Source organism: Heterocephalus glaber, unplaced genomic scaffold, assembly GCF_053883595.1.
Source record: "Heterocephalus glaber isolate CG9 unplaced genomic scaffold, H.glaber_assembly_v1.0 deba00001531, whole genome shotgun sequence".
Taxonomy (NCBI): Eukaryota; Metazoa; Chordata; class Mammalia; order Rodentia; family Bathyergidae; genus Heterocephalus; species Heterocephalus glaber.
In genome coordinates this window covers 19,033,525-19,052,595 of record NW_028258329.1, presented here as the reverse complement: position 1 = coordinate 19,052,595, position 19,071 = coordinate 19,033,525, and the positions used below count along the sequence as shown (strand labels likewise).

General features: G+C 49.1%; 1 protein-coding gene and 1 long non-coding RNA gene across 8 annotated transcripts in view; one reads left to right on the top strand and one right to left on the bottom strand.

Annotated features, from left to right (window-relative positions):
* Positions 1–7,575, bottom strand: part of Sema4b (semaphorin 4B) — a 37,720-nt gene extending 30,145 nt beyond the window's left edge. For 4 of the 6 annotated variants that reach the window (XM_087188401.1, XM_087188399.1, XM_087188402.1 and 1 more), the window contains exon 1: positions 7,437–7,575. The gene's annotated coding sequence lies outside the window, so the exon portion shown is untranslated. The remainder of the gene's footprint in view (positions 1–7,436) is intronic. The other 2 variants (XM_087188400.1, XM_087188403.1) reach the window with 1 other exon arrangement.
* Positions 7,576–7,684: 109 nt separating this feature from the next.
* LOC110350750 (uncharacterized) lies at positions 7,685–14,787 on the top strand. Of its 2 annotated transcripts, XR_015441767.1 has the most exons (4): positions 7,685–8,088; positions 8,175–8,286; positions 9,052–9,138; positions 11,975–14,787. It is a non-coding gene; the product is annotated as an uncharacterized LOC110350750 (long non-coding RNA). The 2 variants fall into 2 exon arrangements; XR_002397573.2 differs by having other exon boundaries at positions 7,685–8,286.
* Positions 14,788–19,071: the final 4,284 nt, after the last annotated feature.

Here is a 19,071-nt window from a genome sequence, read left to right as displayed (position 1 = left end):
CAAGCCATCAATACCCCTGATCAGCTGGGCATGGTGGAACATGCCACCTGTAATCTCAGCACTCAGGATGGCTGAAGCAGGAAGAACATGTGTTCCAGCTCAGCCCAGGCAATTTAACAATACCTTGCCTCAAAATTTTTAAAAAGGGAGATGGGCATGTAGCTCAGTGTGAAAATCCTGGAGTCAATCCCTAGTACCACACACACACACACACACACACACACACACACACACACGAAAGCATCCCTAAGCACAGGCGGAAGTCCTCGGGCATGGATGGCCCCTCGTGGCAGTCGCTAGCCAGACCTCCCTGGTCCCTTTCCCACCCGGGGCAGCCTGGCTCTTAGCTCCCACAGTTTCACTCTGGGAATTGTTGCTTTGTTTGCTGACCATTGGGAGGGGCCTCTTGCCAAGCCCAGTGGAGCTTGAACCCAGAGGTCCCACCCGCCCCTCCTGGAGTAGACTCTGCCTCCTCCTCGTTCCCGGGTGCTGGCTGGCAGGCTGCCCAGGCAGGCCTTGCAGACATGAGCTGGCTGCAGCCCAGCTCCCTTGGCCTGGCCCCCTGCCACCATCCCCTCATGGCCCCGAGCCCTCCTCCCATGCCAACCTACAGCTGCATCTCCCCACACTGGCCTGGCTGGGCACACTGCTGCCATCTCTGCCCCGGGGGGCCAGGCAGCACAGCTGTGGCACCAAGACATTTTGCTGGGGAAGCAATAGCAGCTGGCACACCCTGCGTGCTTCAAAATTAGCCAATGACTGCCAGGTCCTGGGGCTGCAGCAGAGGGCACCCACCCAGGGCCAGCACTAACAGGGCCTTCAGATCTCTGGGGCAGTTCCAGCCAGGGTCTGGCTATGAACATAAATACATGGCCTCACCAGGTTGGTTCACAAAACCTGTGCTCCTCCCTGCTCCTTTGTCTTGCTCCTGTGAGGGGTAGGAGCACTACCTCAACCAGGCCACACAGTCCCTCTGACTCAGTTTCCCCATCTTTGATGGGGATACTGACAGCACCCTATCGGTATAACAGTACTAATAACCACTGGTGGGGTTATTATTGGGACACAGGAGGACACAGGACCCATGCAGTGAGTGTTGTCTTGGCTTGGTATGAATGTGCAATGTCCCAGGTACAGTCTGTGTCCTGGGCATGTGCAAGCTCACCCCTCCACCCCATCTAAAAGCTGCCCCACGGCCTCAACTGCTTTCCCCATCTCCAGTTCCGGCCGAGGACCCTGTTCCCGGCTCTGACCAGGCTGAGCTGCTTCCTGCAAATGGGGTGCTGAGGCCGCAGCTCCCACAGGGAGGAGAACCAGCCTGCCCGGCACGGGTGTGCCCGCCACCCAGCACCGCCCCCGTGGACCTGTTGGGGCCTGAGCCCCACTCCCTGGGAGGGGATCCCCCGCCCCACAGGGCTGTGGCGCAACAGCAGGGCTCAGTCTGTCCCTGCCCAGGCAGGGCAGAACATGAAGTTGCCACTGTCACTCCCCTGCACCCCCAACACGAGTTCACGGGACATTGTCTGTCTGGGGGGCCAGAAAGGGGCTGATCTTGCACCCATCACCCTGAAGGTGCACAGTGACTGCTCAGTGACTCTTCCCTGCTGTTGAACCCATGTAGCCACACAGGAGGCAGGTGCTAGGCCAGGTGGGGGGCAGGCGAAGGGCCCGGGAGACTCTCAGGTTCTCAAGATTCCAAGAGGCTATTAATCTGTGTCCGCATTTGCCACTGAATGCTTCCCCTAAATCCACTCTGAGTCCCAGAGCCCTAACCATCGCTGGTGAAGGCCAGGGATCAACCTTCCTTCCCAGAGCCTCAAGGTGTCCCCCAGCCCCCTCCTTCCCTCTCTCTAACCCCAAAGTTTCTTAGTCACTGGAGATTTCCTGCTGGCTGTACCCTTGCTCTGGGACAGAGTCCTGCTTTTGGCTGTATCGCTGGACTCCGAGCCTGGGCAGGGACAGGAGCGCCCATGAGGGTGGCACTCTGAGGGTGCCATGGTGAGTCGCCAGTCTGAGGAAAGCCCCTCCCACGGTGGTGTGCCCACCTGCCGCCCTAAAGCACACAGAAATCTGCTAGACAGGGTCTCACACAGCAGCCACCCAGGCCCATGATGCCCTCGCAGCACAATGTGCACACTGAGGTGGGTCGTGGGCTAGAGGATGCCACTCCAGACCTCTGGAGCTTCCAGGCCAATAGACTGCCTGCCCTGGTCGGGGAGGGGACTCTATGGGGCCCAGATGGCCTGGCCACCCAGGCTTGTGTCCAGTTTCCACAAGACTAGGCCTGTTCCAGCCAGCACCTCTTCTAGGGATGCTGTCTTGGGCCTTTTCCTGACAGCCTGTGGCCAGTAGCCCAGACCAAAGAGCCCCTCAGCCTCAGGGGCTTTAGGAGCTATAAATCACCCCAAGATTGACCTTTCTGGGGAGCAGGAATCACAGCTTTCGTCTTATTTCAAAAAGATCCTTGTCACATACATTTCTGCTCCCAAAACTGAAGAACCATTTTGGAGGTACACTGAGGATTGAACCCAGGCCAGACTGATCACTGGCTAAGTCCTCAGCCCTTTTTAGTTTTGTGAGACCTAACTAACTCCATTTTAAAGTTTGACTCCATCTTAAAATAAGACAGTGAGGTGGCCTTGACATAAATTCCACTTCACTGAAGTCAACTATTCCCCTAGTCTCCTTTGTGCCCATAAAATAATGATAAAATGTCCTTGCTGTGGGACAATAGATAAAAAGACATAGGTCCTAACTCAATCCTCTGTCTGCCCAGAAAACAGATGCTCCTGGGCCCATTATCTATAGAACATTCTGTCAATGTGCTGATTGTTCCTTTTTCCCATAAACTCTACATGCAGCCACCCCTCAAGCCCCCATGCTTGCTAAATATTGACCAATCATGTAACTGCTAAATGAAACATACCCAAACCTTGCAGTAACCACAATAAAAACCCTGATGATTTGGAATTCGGGGCTCTCAATCCTGATCCGCTGCGTCGGTGACGATTGAGTGCCCCTGCTCGAGCTTGAATAAACAACCCTCGTGTGTTTACATTGGAATTGGCTCCTTGATGGTCTTTGGGGACTTCGCGATCTGGACACAACAGTTTCAAGACAGGGGATCTCGCTAAATTGCCCAGGGTAGCCTTGAATTTGTGATCCTCCTGCCTCAGCCTCCGAAGTAGCTGGGATTACAGACCTGCACCACTACAACTGGCAGACAATCATTTCAAGTGAACTTTCAAGATTAAATTTGAAAGGAAATCACACAGGCTGGGTACATATCCAGGAGGATTGCAAATTTGAGCCCATCCTCGGCAATTTAGCAGTTTAGCTAGACCTCAACTAATCAAAAAAAAAAAAAAGGGCTCAGTGTGAAAGCTCTGAGTTGTTTGATCCCCAGTACTACAAAGAAAAAAAAAGTCACACTTCATCACTTCGTTGTGAAAGTTATATAACCCTGACATGAAAGCTGTGGCGCACTCTTATGGGTAATGTATTTCTCAGCACTTACTATAAGTGAGGCACTGAGCTGACCTTTTACATCGAATAATTTATTTAACCCTTGTAACAGAGGGAGACAGGAAGGGTTATATTCCCACTACACAGGAGAAACAGGAGCACGGAGAGGTTCAGGGATTTGCTAGGGTCACAGAAGCACTAAGTCTGGACTAGGACGAGAACCCAAGTCTGCTGCTTCCAGAACCCATGTGGACACTACAACCGGGCAGGATTTCAGGTTCTGTTTCAAATTACAGCCATCTCCTCACAACATAAGCTGCTCTACTTCCTTCCTTCTCCATTCTTCTTTTTTCCTCCCCCATCCCTTCCTTTTTCCTTTCCTCCCTTTCATTCAATCAACAAATGTTCCTTGTGCACTTGCTGCCTTCTAAGCACTGCTGAAGTTGAAGGAGACTGACATGGTGGCCTCATTCCCGAGCTTACATCCGGATCTCTATAACTGCTCTTCCCAGAGAACACCCATCCTGGCCCACATTTCTGTAGGCACTTTCATTCACTCATTCCTTTGTCACCAACAAAGGTAGTGGCCAGGGCCAACCTGGCAGAGCTCCAGCAGCGCTCCCGGGCTGCACAGGCTAGAATCCCACTGTTTCAACTCACTTCCGGAGCTGCTCCTCTGGGTTCCCTGGGCTCTGGGCTCTGGTTTCCATTAAGGCCCTCATTATGCGGCAGTAAAACATCATTTACACAGAACATCCCTCTCCTTCTGCTCTTCCCCAAGCTCCTCCAGTGCAGGGACCAGACCTGCCTAACTCAGGGTTTTAAATCTTCAGCCCCAGGGCAGAGCTCCAAACTAGCTGGCACCCTAAATGAATAAATGAGTGTTGTGCTCCAGTCTCAAGTCATTTCTAAACCATTCATTCCCATACTCTTCCAGGATCTTTTTGCCCACCTTCCTTTCATCTTGTTCAAAAGCTAAGGCACCGCAACAGTAGGGGGAGGACAGAGACTCATTTCTCTACTTTAGGGCTCTTCTGCCTCTAGTCTCAAAGGTTTGCTGGTATAGAAGATACAGTCCAGGGGCCGGGGATTTAGCTCAGTGGTTTCACCACCTGCTGTGCAAGCACAAGGACCTGAGTTCAATCCCTGGTACAAAAAAAAAACACAAAACAAACAAACAAAAAAGAAGACACAGTCCATCCTCAAGTTACTACCAGCCTGACATACGTACGACTTGGGTTATGACCAACATTATAGTTTTAACTTACAGCCAGTCTTTTTTTTTTTCTTTTTCTGGTACCGAGGATCAAACTCAGGACCTCGCGTTTACAAGGCAGGTGCGGCACCACTGAGCTAAATCCCCAGCCCTACAACCAGTCTTGAGTTACGACCTGGATACCAACAGCTTGTGCTTTCAGATGGTCTCAGATACAGATTTAACCCTTAAAGAGTTCTGGAAGGAACATTACAGCATCCTTTCCTGTGTGGGGTTAACTGAGAAATCCTGGGCCAGTGTCTCTCTAAGTCACTGAGATCTGCCTGTGTATAGAAGAGAGACTTTGAAGGCTGTGCAGAGGAGCCTGAGCCCTCAATTGACCAGCCTGAGTTACAATCAGCCCTCGAGAACAAATTGAGTTCGTAAGTCAAGGGTCCACTATACAGTGTTTTGGAGAGTGGTAGAGTCCCAGGGCATGAGGCAACTGTACCACAGAGACTCAGCTCCCTGCTAGGCAAGGGACTTGGTTTCCCATCTTTAGTTCACTGATTGTCATGGTCCCTATCTTTTATTATTATTGTTATAATTATTATATTATAATTATTATTATTATTTTGGTTTTTTGAGACAAAATCTCACTATATAGTTCAGGCTGGCCTTGAACTCACTCAGGAGCCCAGGCTGACTACAAACTCATGGCAGTCCTCCTGCCTCAGCCTCCCTAGTGTTTAAGATTACAGAGGGGGGAATGGGATAAAATAAAATTTATTTTTTAAAAAAAGATTATGGGCTGGGGATTTAGCTCAGTGGTTCTGCTGCCTGCCTCACAAGTGTAAGGACCCAAGTTTGATCCCCGGTACAAAAAAAAAAAATTCTAAAAAGATTATAGATGTTCACCACAAAACCCAGCTGCCATCTTTTATTTATCTTTCGGTGGTAGTGGGGATTGAACTCAGGGCCTTCACACTGAGCTATAATTCCTGGACTTTTTTATTTTTTATTTTGAAACAGTATCTCCCTAAATCACTACATTGCCTAGGCTGGGCTTGAACTTCACTTGATCTTAGCCAAAAGGGCGAGAAACAATTTGAACTTGCCTCAGCCTCTCAAGGTACTGGCACACCTGACCTTCTATGTATTTATTTAATTTCTTTTGTTTGAGACAGGGTCTCACTATGCAGTTCAGACAATTTAAACTCACTATGTAGCCCAAACTGGTCTTGAACTCATGCCAATCTTCCTGCCTCAGCCTCCCAAGTGCTGGGATTATAGGTGTGCAGCACCACACCTTGCTATTTTATTTCATTATTTTATTTCATTTTTTGGTAGTTGGGATGAGTCCCAGGTCTCATGCATGCTAAGCACGTGCTCACCACTGAACTACACTGTCAGTCCTAACCTCAGGTTTAGATCCTAGGTCACCAAGAGGCTGAGCCCTGGGTACAAGGACACACAGCCCATATTTCTCTGAAGTTCGTAGGAATAATCACCAAAGGAAATAGTCACAGACTCAGAGTCAGGAATCTGAGTTCAAATGCTGACCTTCCCACTAATGCACTGTGTTATCTGGGGAAGTAATTTAATCCCTCTGGTTCCACCTCCCCCTGTAACAGTGAAGGATGATATATATATTCCACAGTACTGGGGATCCAACCCAGGGGCACTATATCACTGAGCTACACATCCATCCCCAGCCCTTTAAATTTATATTTGTTGCCTAGGCAGTCCTCACACTTTCAATCCTCCTGCTTCAGCCTCTTAGGGTTAATCCTAACCCTAACCTTAAGTACCTGGGTGCCACTACTTTTGGTGAAAATGAGGAGACGGGAGAAAATGATTCCTAAATCTCTTCTAAATTCCTTAATAGGGGCCAGGGATGTAGCTCAGCAGTGCAGTGCCTGCCTGTCCAGCGAGAGGCCCTGAGTTTGATACCTGGTATCAAACAAATTCCTTAATAGTTCCAAAGCATCTATGAGAAAAAAGTTTAATCTACATTTGTTCCCCAGTTCTTTTAAAAATCAATACTTACAAATATCCTGTGATTACCTATTTTAAAAAAAGCTGGGTGTGGTGGCACACACATGTAATCCCAGCAGTCTGTAAGGCTGAGGCAGGAGGGTTGCAAATTCCAGCCCAAAGAGGGCAATTTAGCAACTCAGTGAGACCCTGTCTCAAAATTAAAAATAAATAAAGGTCAGCAATACAGCTCAGAATGTGAGCCCTGGGTTTAATCCACAGTACGTGTGTGGGGGGGGGTCGTCTTGTAATTCCTAACTCAACAGGCTCGAATTCAGTAAATGTGGCCAAAGGCTTTGACCTTCACAAGCGACCCAGAACTCAGGGGTCCCTTTCGTGCTAGAAGAGACTAGCTGTGGAGAGATCACAACGGCTTCCCCTCTTAGACACTCAACCCCCCGTGTTGCTCAAACAGCAGGAAGAAGCCATGACCCAGGGCCTAACCCAGAGGTCACAAGCCCGAGCATTTCGAAGAGGGACCCAGGCTGTTCCCCCGACTGCGATCTCGGGCCACGGTTCCCGTTGCACGACTAGAGGGTGGCGAAGGGAGTGAGAGTAAAGGATTCCGCGCGTAGGGCCCCCGGTGCCATGGGAACGCGGGCCAGCCTCCTCGCTGCCATGGCAACGTGCTCGCGAGTGGCGATCGCGGGTGCCCGTCAGCACGGCAGGTGGTGCCCTCTGGGGGAGGGGTGCCCGGAGTGGGGGTGGGGGTGGGGTGGGTCTGGGGCCCTGCGCCTACCTGGAGCGTCACCGGCCCTGGCGAGGCTCCTCCGCGCCGCGTCCCACGTGCTCGTTCCCGCGACAGCCCGCTGACGCCAGCCCTGGGGACTCGGAGTGTCCTGCGGGCACCCTGGGTCCGCGCGCGCAGTGTCCTCGGAACTGCTGGGCGCCCGCCAGGCCCCGCCCCGGCCGGCCAGCCAGCCACCCAGTGATTCCAGGAACCGCCCGGGCGCCCTCGGTCCCTCCGCAGCCCCCGCCTCAGTGTCCCCGCCGGGTAGCGCCCCGCGCACGCGGCCAAGGGGGTCGCGGGGTCCTTGGCTCTGAGCCCTCCGACCTCGGGAGGCCTGGCCAAACTTAACCCGGGCCGGGGTGGGGGTGGGGGTGGGGGTGGGGTGGGGTCCCTTGCAGGATCTGTGTCTGGAGGAGCTGGAATCCGAGGTCCACACTACCTAACCGGCTGTATTAGCCCGGGCGGGTCCCGCGACCTCTGAGCCTGAGCTCTTCCGTGCAAATCGGGCCCAGACCAGGGGCCCTCGCCGGGCTGGGGGGTTATGGGGAGCACCTGGGCCGCTCTCGGACACCGTGGCGTTCCCAGGACGAGGCCGGGAAAAGCAGGCAGAGCCGAGCAATGCTGCTTGCCTCCGCCCCGCACCCTGTCATGGGCAGAACGGGTAAAAGGAAAGACGAGCTGGGGAGGGCTGAAAGATACGGTTATAAATATCTCTTTTTATCTGTGACCTTATCCTGCCCTCCCCAGCCCTTGCGTCCTGGTCCTGTCTTCCAAGAAAGCAGCAGCAGCAGCTTTCTGCGAGGCGTCCGAAACAACCAGTTCTGGGCGGCTCCTCCGCTGAGCTGGCAGGAGTCAGCAGGTCAGGGGGGCCGAGGAAAAACCGAGGCCAGTCGGGTACTAACCTAGCCAGGGCTAGAGGCCTGAGCATGCCTCGTCCCCTGCCTCGGTTCCGCCGAGCTGCCGGGGTTCAACAGAAAAAGAACTGAAGTGGTTATTTTGTTACATGTTTGTAGAAATTAACGTGCTTACGACCGAAAAGTTGAAGAAGTGTATTACCCATAATTTCACCTTACCCAGGTGAACTATTAACTAGTGTGAAGATTTTTAAACACTTTTTGGTTGAGGGTGTAGCTCAGGGGTAGAACATGTGCTTAGCGTGCACAAGGCTCTTTGACCCCAAACACAAGAAAAAAAATTGAAATTAAAAATAATTGAGATGTAATTTACATGAAGTAAATTGCCCAAACCTTACATCTACTGCTGTTACTGTTCTAGTCAATATCCTTCTGCCTCTTTTCTGCACTGTTATACATTTATATCTTTTTTTTGGTACCTGGCATCTAACTCAGGTCCTTGCGCTTGCGCAGCAGGCAGTGAAACCACTGAGCTAAATCCTCAGCCCTTACATTTATATCTTTTTGAAAAAGGATTATTCAATACTCACCTCTTTGTGACTTTTCCTCTTGGACAGCAATATATCACATTTTTTTCATAACATTAAAAATTATTGGGGCTGAGGATTTAGCTCAGTGGTTTCACCGCCTGCTGCTCAAGTGCAAGGACCCGAGTTCGATCTCCGGTACCAAAAAATAATAATAATAATAATTATTATTATTATTCACAGGCGTGGTGGCGCACATCTGTCATCCCAGCACTCGTGAGGCTGAGGCAGAAGGATTGCTGTGATTTTGAGGCCATCCTGGAGTACTTAGTGAGTTCAAGGCCAGCCTGAACACTACATAGTGAAACCCTGTCTCAAAAACAAAACAAAACCAAAAAATTGCATATTTTCAATTTAATCCATTCCATCATACAAAATGCAACACATTTTAAAACAAGTCTCTACTATTGAAGGTTATACTGCTTCTAACTTTTCATTATCTTAACTGTCCAAACATCCTTGTTCATAACCCTTTGCAAACCTACTTCCTCAGTTCTCTCCTTTTCCTCACCCAGTTAGTAGTAAAACACCGTGGTTATGGCCAAGGCTGTGGACTTTATGCAAATGCTTTAAAAGTCCCCCCAAATAATGTGGGGGGGGGCGGTGAGGGAGCACTGCTTGCTAAGGACCTGAAGGCACAGCTAAATTAGGGTCTTGCCAAAGGTCATCCAGGCCCTGGAGGCCAGGCAGAAAGTCAGTGCCCCCTGCTTCCCAGCTCCTCCATGGGGTCTCTGCGCCCTGGAGGTCATTGGCTGCTGTGACCCATTTGGTACCTGGGCCCCCCCCAGCCCCAAAGAGAAGCATGTTTGCCCCACCTCCTGCCTCCCCAGCATCCTTTCCTCCTCCTCCCTCCACACTTTTCCTGCACCTCCTCTCCCTCCAGCCTTCAGCTGAGTAAAGGAAAAGATGTTCGGGTTCAGGGTCTAGGACCAAGGTCCTAGCCTTCACATTACTGATGTGTCCCCCTGCCCCACCCGTGGAGACCTGCCCTTTCCTCTCAGGGAGCAGGTGCAGGCAAGGGGGTTCTATCTGTTCAGTTCTGGGCACTGCATCATCCCTGGTCACGGGGCCTTGATTAATGTCCCTGCTGTTGTCCTACCTCCCACCCCTCCCCTACAGACCACCAAACTAAGGGATTGAATATGTTTGCTTTTGTTCTTAGGGTTCTTGAATTTGTACAGTGGAAGTGTAGCTTTGGTTGTCTTTACTCCTTTCTTTTTCTTCTTTTCTGGTACCGGGGATCAAACTCAGGACCTTGCGCTTGCAAGGCAGGCTCAATGGCACTGAGCTACATCCCCAGCCTGTTTTTACTCCTGTATTTTGAAATAATTATACACTCCCAGGAAGTTGCAAGAAATAGATCAGGGAGCCCTAAAGAAGTTTTTCCCAACAATGACATTACATAACTGGAGTGCCCAGATCAAGAAATGGGCCTAAGGATTTAGCTCACTGGTGCCAGGCCTGCCTCACAAGCACAAGGTCCTGAGTTCAATCCCCAGGGCAGCAAAAAAACCCCAAAAAATTAAAATTTGTTTTTTTTTAAAAAAAGAAATGGGCACTCAGGGCGGGGGATTTAGCTCAGTGGTTCCGTCGCCTGCCTTGCAAGCACAAGGTCCCGAGTTTGATAGCTGATATCAAAAAGAAAAAGAAAGAAAGAAATGTGCACTAGTACAAAACTACTAAATTGACTATAAACCTTATTATTCAGTTTTTATATGTCTTTATTTATGTGGGTGTGTGCACCCCATATATGTGCATAGTTCTGTGCAGTTTGACCCCAGGAATAGGCTTATGTACCCACCCCATAATAAAGATACTACAAAGAAATTCCTCATCTCACACTCCTGTCCCCTTGTTTTTGTACCTGTCCCCTGGCAAAGGCTAATCTCTTTACAGTTTTGTGGTTACAAAAATGTTATCTAGCCAGTTGGAATGGCATATACTTGTTTTTTAGGTTTTTTGGGGGGGTACCTGGGATCGAACTTGGGACCTTGCCCTTGTGAGGCAGGTGGCAGAACCACTGAGCTAAATCCCCAACCCCAGTTCTTTAGTTTTTTGAGACAGGGTCTCCCTATGTAGTTCAGGCTGATCCTGAACTCACTGTGTAGCCCAGGCTGGCCTTGAATTCATGGCAATCCTCCTGCCTCAGCCTTCTGAGTCCTGGGATTATAGGCATGCACCATCATGCTTGGCTTGCAGTAGTATATACTTATAATTTCAGCACTCTGGGAGGCTGAGCCAGGAGAATGCCAAGTTCAAGCCCAGCTTGGGTAATTTAGTGGCTTAATGAGACCTTGTCTCAAATAAAAAATGAAGAGCTGGGGATGTAGTGCAAAGGCCCTGGGTTCAGTCCTCAGTACTCCCTACACACACACACACACACACACACACACACACACACAGAAAAACTTACATGAAGTGAATCACATGATGGGTAATCTTTTGAGATATGCTTCCCCTCTCTGTAATGCCTTGGAGGTACATGTGGGTTTGTGTGTGTGTGTGTGTGTGTGTGTGTGTGTGTGTGTGTGTGTGTGAGCTCTTTCTTTTTTTAAGTGATCCCCCTGCCTCTACCTCCCGAGTAAGTGGAACAACAGATAGGTCCCACTATGCCTGGCAGTTTTCTTTTTTCTTTCTTTCTTTCTTTCTTTCTTTCTTTCTTTCTTTCTTTCTTTCTTTCTTTCTTTCTTTCTTTCTTCCTTCCTTCCTTCCTTCCTTCCTTCCTTCCTTCCTTCCTTTCTTTCTTTCTTTCTTTCTTTCTTTCTTTCTTTCTTTCTTTTGAGACAAGGTCTTGCTATATAGTTAGGCTGGCCTTAAACTCACCATGTAACCCAGCCTGGCCTTGAACTTGAGGGAGTCTTTCTGCTTCAGCTTCCTGAGTGCTGGGATTAGAGGCGTGCACCACCAGGCTGGGGTCACTGATTTTACTTTGCATTTCCCTGATAACAAATGATGCTGAACACCTTTGCAGGCACTCATTTGCCATCCGTATCTTCTTTTTCATGGTGTCTTTTCATATCTCTGCCTTGTTTCCTATTGGATTATTTGTTTCACTTTTAAATTTACATAAGTGGCATTTTGACATATGTCTTATTTTGTTTCTTAGTTATCTTGGAGAACTATGCTCGCCACCCTGGGAACATCCAATCTGCTGCTCCTGGCGGCTGCAGGAAGCTTGAATCGAGGCATCCCCACATTCATGCACAGATATCCTGGAACAGAGGCCGCCCCCCATCGTAAATGACCGTGGCAAATGTCTGTCTGTGCCTCTGCCTATGGCTGGGTGAGAAGATCTTTGAGAGTATTCACGGAAAAGAAAGGGGGGGCACAGGCCACCCACATAAGCCCAGCCATGGATCCCTGAGCCCTGTCAACTTCTGGCATCGTCCTCCTAAATTTTCCAACCTAAGTGTGGTGGATTAACTAATGGTCAACCTGGAGCACCCAGCTAAACTGAGCCAGCATGGTTCTGGGTGTGAAAGACCCACCTGAGGATTGCTGACAATAGTTTAAAAAGAGAACTGAAGAGGAAGATTGTATGCTGTTGACTTTCCTGGAGCAGCTTGGCACAGCTGGTTTTCTTGATGTGAACTCGGCTGTTCTCCTCAGCAGAGGAGGAGCTTGGGTCCTCACCATTGCTGGATGGCTGTATTCCCAGGGGAGCTCTGATCTTTGCCTTGAGTGTGGTTTCCTCGCTGCAGTGCAGATCTCTTCTCAGCCTGGTGGAACAGACCCTTCACCCTCCCTGCCCAGACTTTTTAGCTCCCACCACTGGCCTTTGGGCCTTCCCAGTGCAGATCCTCAGTACAGACAAGTATGAGACATTGCCTTGGGCTCTCGGTCCTCAGCTGGACTTGGGTGGAACTTTGCCATGGGATCCAAGGCCTCGGCTGGATTCTTCAGGTCTCTACTGTGTGGACAGATGTCTCGCATTCCTCTGCATTTGACTTTTTGAGTCAATATTATAAAATAATCCTCTAAATTATGTGTCCTGTATTAAATCTAGTCCCTTACACACTTTGACTACAACACTAAGTGATATAATTTTTTAGTTTTAAATGATATTATTATTGTTGTTGTTGTTACCATGTGTCACTGGAGATTGAGCTCAGGGGCACTCTACCACTGAGTTGCATTCCCAGTCCTTTTTAAATTCTGAGACAAGACCTAGGTGTGGTGGCACACACCTGTATTCCTAGAGTTCTGGGAAGCTGAGGCAGGAGGATCAAAGTCCAAGCCCAGGCTGGGCAACTTAATAACTTAGTACATAGTGAGACCCTGTCTCAAAAAATAAAAAAGAGGCCAGGAGTGTGGATGGCTCAGTGAAAAGATACGCTATGCTGGGATTACAGATGTGCACCCTCATGCCTATTTCTCCTGTTCAGTAGCTTTTAAATTTCCCCTTCTGAGACAACTCACAGTGTGGGAAAAAATTTTTGCCAGCTGTTTCTCAGGAAAAGAACTGTTATCTAGAATATGTAAAGAACTCAAGCTCTCTTCTGTTTCTATCTGCCAATGTGTGTGTGCGATTGCCTCTGAACCTAACCATGTCTTCTCACAAGACTCAGAATCAAGCAATTCCTGGCCAAGAAGCAAAAGCAGAACTGTTTCATTCCTCTGTGGATTCGGGTGAAGACTGGTAATAAGGAGTTGTACTGGAGGAGGACCAAGCTGGGACTGGAAGGAACTGAACATGAGCTGCACCATATTTCTCTCATGGAAGTCACAAAATGATGCATTCTTTATCATGGTTGAGGTTTCATTACCATATCAAGCTTAAAAAGTACCATTGGCTGGACAGTTGAACATCCTCAATCAGGAATCTTGTTTTGTGATCACCACTAATGAGTCAACAATAAATGTTTGAAACCTTTTGAAAAAAAAGAACTCAAAAAAATCAGACCCCCCAAATTTAAAGACCTGATCCAAAAGTGGGCATCTGAAATGAAAAGATACATCTCAGATGAAGAAGGAGAAATGGCCGATAAATATATGAAAAAATATTCAACATCACTGGTCATTCAAGAGATGCAAATGAAAAAAGGCTGAGATTCCACTCTAGAAAGATTTCACTCCAGAAAGAATGGCTGCAATCAAGAAATCAACCAATAACAAATGTTGGCAGGGCTGTAGGGAAAAAGGAACCCTTCTCCACTGTTGGTGGAGTGTAGACTGGTGCAACCACTGTGGAAATCAGTGTGGAGATTCCTCAAAAAACTAAAACTAGAGGTTCCATTCACCCAGCTATTTCCCTTCTTGGTATCTTCCCAAAAGAATTAAAAGCATCATACCACAGTGATAGATGCAGACCCATGTTTATAGTGGCACAGTTTGTAATAGCTAAGTCTTGGAAGCAGCCCAAATGCCCCTCAATCAATGAGTGGATAAAGAAGTTGTGGATTTTTTCTACAATGGAGTACTACTCTGCCATAAAGAAGGATGAGCTTCAGACATTTATAGCTAAATGTTTTGTTTTGTTTTTGGTACCGGGGCTCAAACTCAGGACCTTACACTTGCAAAGCAAGTGTAGTGCCACTGAGCTAAATCCCCAACCCCATTTATGGCTAAATGGGTGGACCTTGAGACCATACTCTTAAGTGAAGTAAATTGGACACACATGTTTAAGTACTGCATTGTTTCTCTGGTGTGAGAAACTGAAAGTGGAAATAGGGACTAAAATGTATAATAGATATTGGGATATGGGGAGAAAATGTTCAAATGAGAAAAGGAATAAGGGAGGGAGAAGGGAGAAAGGAAAGAAGGGACAAGAAAAAATGAAAGTAGAAGGAAAAAATGGAATCAAAGCTTTTGTATGTGAGGAGAGAAAGAGAGGTTGAGCGGGGGGAAAGGGAAAACAGAAGAAGCAAGATATATCATGTACAGATAAAAATTCCCTATGATAAATGTTATCACTATGTAGATCTGTCCTGAGACTGTGTCCTCCAGAAAGAATTCAGTTGTCTTGGACCCTGTCTGCCAGAACCTTGTTACCAGGAAGTGACTCACACATATCATGGGAAAGAGGACCAGAGGTGCACACCCTGTCCCAGAGGGACTGGCTCAGGTTATAGTACCTGCTCTTCAGGGCCCCTTAGTTCTCTCCTCACAATCACTTCCTGTCTCCTAAGGGTCCTACATCTACCTCTCCTCTCTATAAAGGGAGCAAATAAGGTTTTAATTTCCATGGGTCAGCCCAGCATAGCAGTGAATGCCTTTAATCCCAGCACCCTGGGAGGCTGAGGCAGGAGGATTTCTACTTGGAGTCCACCCTGAGTAATTTAACAGGACCTTGAGGAGATACCTCAGTGTGAGGCCTTGAGTTCAATCCTCGGGATTGAAAACAAATTTTTCCACTGGGTTGTGGGGGTACCTGTTTTTTCTTGTGATGCTCCTGTGCACATAATGAATTTGTAAATTATTTTGTCTGCCCTGTCTAATGTTAGTTGTTTTTTTTTGTTTTGTTTTGTTTGCTTTATGACTGCTGGAGTTTGACCCTAAGCATGCTCAGCATAGGCTTTACTGATGACACTGCCTGCCCTCGGATGCCTGTTACTTCATAGATTTAGTATCTCCGGGCTTTGGAAAGCTCCTTTCACCCCTCACACCCAAAGTCCAAATCGAAGCCCTTTCTGCCTGTCAGACCCTGCTGAAAGGGCCCTGCTGGGAAGCTGATAGGCCAAAGCTTTCCTGGGCAGAGCCCTTCCCCTCCGGCCTCTCAGGCAGCTGCAGGGGTGGTGGGGCACCTGTGTAAGACTCAAGGTGATTCCAGCCTGAGGGAGGCAGTGGTTACAGCAACCCCCAGGAACTGGCCCAGTGGCCTCGGCCCCACTCCTTCCCTCTTGGCTGCTTTCTTCCCAAAGCTTTCAGACACCATCCAGCTTCTCCACTTTAAAAAGGGGGCTGGGCATGGTGTGCATGCCTGTAATCTCAGCACTGGGGAGGCTGAGGCAGGAGGACACTCTTGAGTTCAAGACCAGCCTGGACTACACAGCAAGACCCTGTCTGAAAAAACAAAAAACAGAACAAAGTAAAAATAAAAGTGCACTCTGCATCACGCAGAGTGGGCTACTTCGAGGAGTCACAATAGTAGGCTCCTTGTGGTATCTGATGTCTTTTATGCCATCCGCATGTGGGAGCTCATGAGAAGTTTCACATATGGGGTCCTGGGAATTAATTATTTGGTGCTGTCCTGGGATTTTGTAATTGACAGATCCCACCCATTTCCCAGCCAGTTTGCCACGCCCTACCTCCTGCATCAGCAGAGCTTTAAACCCTGCTGAAGGGCATCTCAGGAAAACACCCGATTTCCTGATTTCCTAGCCAAAGCTCTTCTTCCGGGACTTAGCTGCTGAAGAACTCTGGGAAAGGCCCTGAAATGCACCGCTCTTGTGGGTGGGTTACCTGAAATGCACGGCACTTGGGGATCAGCAAAGGCAGCAAGAAGCCTTTTCTGAGCTCCCCTTCTCTGTGCAAAGTCCTTCCCAAAGGAATTTAATTTTCTCCTGACCCCTCCCCAGGAATCTGATCCACCAGGGAAGTGTCACCAGACACCAGGCCCCGACTGACTGTCACCCAGTCTTCAGAGGGTGCTCAGACTCAGGTGTCCTCTGGATCTCAGGACAAACTTCACTCACTGTGTCTCCTCCCCTCATCCACCATAACCTGTGTCCCCGCCAGCCCCAGATGCCCTACCCTACTCGTACCCAGTGGTGCGGGGGATGGAACTCAGGGGCACTGTACCAGTGAGCTGCACCCCCAGGCCTGGATGTTCTCCTGTTAATCTGTTTTATTTCAATTTAATTCATAGTCCAGACAAGGAATCCAGAGGTGCAGGGAAGCCACATTTTGCTCCTAGCACCTGTATTTGACAATTAGCTCTCCACAAGGCGGGGGGCGGGGGATCTGCCTGTCTGGGTCTGCCGGACGCCATGCCGCCAGCCCCTCCACACATCTGTAGCTGTAGGTCCATGAAGGAGCACGGTACAGGGCTGCTCACTCAGAGGAGCAGACACCTCCAGCCCTGCCCCATCTCTATCCTTCCCCAGGACGCTCCTTTCAGTCCCAGGCTGCCCTCAATCGGAGCCTCTTCCTCCAGTCCCTCCCTGCAGGCTCCATCTACCTCCCCAGCCAACACAGCAGGCCAAACAGATCTGTCTGGTTCCTTAGAAACTGACCTCCTCCTCTTTTTTCTCCGCCCCCCTCCCACAGACACACACCTCCCTCCCCGCCCTTTTGTTCTTGTAAGAGTTTCATTTCCAGAAAGGGTTAAATCATTTACAGAAAGCAGCAAGCAGCTCTAGGGATGCCCTGCAAAAGGTCAGCTGTTCCCAGAACCTCAACAGACAGCCAGTGTCTGTCTAAATGGAAAGAACAAGTTCCCGGCACCCAGCCAGCCCTTGTGGGCAGCTTTCCCCTGGTTCCCGCAGGCGGCAGCCCAGATGCCTGACCAAGGATCGCCCCCTCACCCTCATGAGGACCAGGGGCTGTGGCTGTCCAATCCCCAGTCACAGTCCCCAAAGCACCAGCAGACCCCGGGCACACACAGCAGCTGTTTGGTGGGGGATGGCGACTTCCTGTGGACACTGAATAGTGTCTGCTGGAAGGGATGGAATTCTGACCCTCTCATGTTAGAGATGAGGCTCAGACTGGGCAGCTTGACTCTTTTTTTTTTTTTTTTTGGTACTGGGACTCGAACTCAGGACCTTCTGCTTTCGAGGCAGATGCAGTGCCACTGAGCTAAATCCCTGGCCCACTTGACTCTTGCAGTGTAGAACATCTGGACCCAGGTCAGGAAAGACGGGCCGCAAGCCTAGACCTGGCACCATGAACCTCCCGACCCTGGGCACTGAACATATACAGAAAGTGGGTCCTGCCGGCAGGGGAGGCCCAGGCCCTTAGCATATTCATGACAAGGTGTACCCAAGTGACTGTCCCATCAGGCAGCTTGTAGTGTTACCCAGTTTTGAGGTGCTGGAGTCTCCTTCTGAAGGCGCTTCTAGTTCTCTCTGTTCTGAGCAAAGAATTGGTCAAGACAAGTGTAAGGAGTAGCAACATTTTATTAAAGGTAGGAAAAGAAATTGGCTCTGCAGAGCAAGTTTGGGCCAAGTAAAAATAGGAAAATAGTACATCCTACAGCGTGAGGGTGAGCCCATAGGCAAGATAGAGCACACTGGCAAAAACTCTATGTGGCTGGCTGTGGTGATGCACAGTCCCAGAGGGTGAGCCAGGAGGATCACTTTGACTTTGAGGCCAGCCTGGGCTACATAGTGAGTTGAAGGCCATTCTGAACTACATAGGTAGTAAGGCCCTATCCTACAAAAACAAAAACAAACAAACAAACAAAAACCTCACAAACCCCCAAAAGACTGCAATGTGGCCTGTCTAGACTGTCTTATGGAAAGCCTGCTTGAGTTCTCCAGAGAAGTGCAAGTGCAGAGATTTGGGAACTGTTCTGTACATGCATCCTGGGATTTTGTACAGTAAGTCCCTGACTTACAAACATTTGAGTTGGAAACTTTCACAGGTGTACAGTATAAGACTCACTTTGTCAGATTATGGATGAATATGCCTTAAAAACCGTTGTCCTGGAATGGACCTTGTTCTTACCTCAGGGATTTACTGTAATTAACAGATCACACCTACTCCCCCAGCCAGCTTTGCCACACCTTAATCTCCTGTTTCAGTACCATGGGACTGTCCCTTGCCATCCAATGGAACAGTCATGCATGTACCGAGTGGTTCAAACCGGTAGGAATGTGTCAATCCCAGCTGTCACAATTTAAAATGACAGATGATTTAAGAGTTGTGAAGGATAGCTGGGGATTTAGCTCAGTGATTCCAGTTCCTGCCTTCTTGCAAGCATAAGGTCCTGAGTTCGATCCCCAGTACAAAAAAACAAAAAAGAGTTACGAAGGATAAAGGTGAAGAGATGCATGAGGGTGTGTGAGGGGCAAGGGTTTGATGCCCCTTTGGGGCCACCGCCTTCCTGAAGCCTCCATGTGTCAGCTCTCCAGAAGCTCTGAATATGTGTATTTTTATTTATTTATTTTTTTGGTACTGGGGATCTGTATTTTTTTTTAAGACAGGGTCTTGCTATCAAGGCCAGGTTCAGCCTGGCCTTGAACTTACTATGTTGGGGTGGGGATTTAGTTCAGTGGCACCACACGTGCCTTGCAAGCACAAGGTCCTGAGTTCGATCCCCGG